At 38.3% G+C, this 1,456-nt stretch overlaps 2 pseudogenes; both read left to right on the top strand.

The window, feature by feature from the left end:
- The first annotated feature begins 460 nt into the window (after positions 1–460).
- LOC134944770 (5S ribosomal RNA) lies at positions 461–578 on the top strand (annotated as a pseudogene).
- A 143-nt stretch (positions 579–721) lies between these two features.
- LOC134939856 (5S ribosomal RNA) lies at positions 722–839 on the top strand (annotated as a pseudogene).
- Positions 840–1,456: the final 617 nt, after the last annotated feature.

Genomic DNA, 1,456 nt, shown 5'->3' with positions numbered 1-1,456 from the left:
TAGCATTTTTTTATTCTCTGGCATTTATCAGAGAATAATTGATTTTTGGGAGCCAGCCTTGAGCTCCTTTCCAGCATATGATCATTCATCTGGCTTTCCCTCAGGGGACCAGCAATTATTGTGTGAATTGTCATTCAAATTGAGTTATTTTCTAGCTCTGTCCTATTACTAACTGGTATATTCTTTACTTATAAGTTATTACAATTATTATTATCTTTACTCAGTTCAAGTATCAAGATATACACATACACCACACATTATCCTTTCAACATTTCTATGGGAGCTCACTACCTGCCAAACTTCACTTACCACACTATACCTATATCTATTCCAGACACTCCGAATTATCTTGATATACCTTGTCTGAAAATACCAATTTGAGACCATCAGTGGCCTTGGTTGAGTGTGAAGTACAGAAAGCAGTGTACTCTCCCTTTCTATTCATATTTTCCTCATACCGGCCCACGGCCATACTACCCTGAATACGCCCGATCTTGTCCAATCTCGGAAGCTAAGCAGGCATGGCCTGGTCAGTACTAGGAAGGAGAACCTCCTGAGAATACCAGGTGCGGTGGGCCCTTTTTAATTCTCCAATGCTTGCTATACCTCCACTTCTGCTCCGGAAAAACACTCCCGGACCACACATGGTTGATTTACGTACTGTACGGACAACAGGAGTGCATTCTCTCTCTCATCTCTCTCCCCACATTTCTTACAACAGGCCCACGGCCATACTACCCTGAATGCGCCTGATCTTGTCCGATCTCGGAAGCTAAGCAGGCATGGCCTGGTCAGTATCAGGATGGGAAACCCCCTGAGAATACCAGGTGCAGTGGGCCCCCTTTTCTTTCTTTCTTTTTTTCTTTCTTTTTTTCTTTCTTTTTTTCTTTCTCTCTCTAAAGATTTATTTCAGTCAACTCAACTTTGCTACCATATCACGCTTCCATTGAAACCTTTATTCCAAGGCATGTACAGTGATTGTTCTGGATACACTTATTTCATCAGAACACATTGATATTCATCAAATACATTGTTTCTGATATTTTCACCTTCTCCTGGCAACTTGTACCTCATTTGCTAAAAACGTCAAACAAGTTCCTTTTTTCCAACATTAGACACGAGTCTCACAATTATTTCATATTTATTTATTTTTATTCAAGAAACAATTAAAGGTTAAGTTTTATTTCACTTATCATTTATTCTATTTACATTACACAAATCATTACAAACGAGTGCTCCCAAACAAGGGTTTTTTGTCTTTTTCTCTCCTTTTCAATTGTAGTCCAGTCTACAAAATTCCTGGGAGCACCACCAATCATTAGCAGTTTAAAATATTTTTTTCCAACTGCATATATATTGGTTTCTTTATGTTATTTCTACATTTTGTTCAGATTGTCAAGACTAGTGCGGTTCCATATAGAATTTATAAGTATAGGAAACAAGAAGGCTTCAAAGG

This window comes from Pseudophryne corroboree, chromosome 1 (assembly GCF_028390025.1).
Source record: "Pseudophryne corroboree isolate aPseCor3 chromosome 1, aPseCor3.hap2, whole genome shotgun sequence".
Taxonomy (NCBI): Eukaryota; Metazoa; Chordata; class Amphibia; order Anura; family Myobatrachidae; genus Pseudophryne; species Pseudophryne corroboree.
The sequence above is the reverse complement of the archived record's forward strand: the minus strand, read 5'-3'. Positions and strand labels throughout refer to the sequence as shown.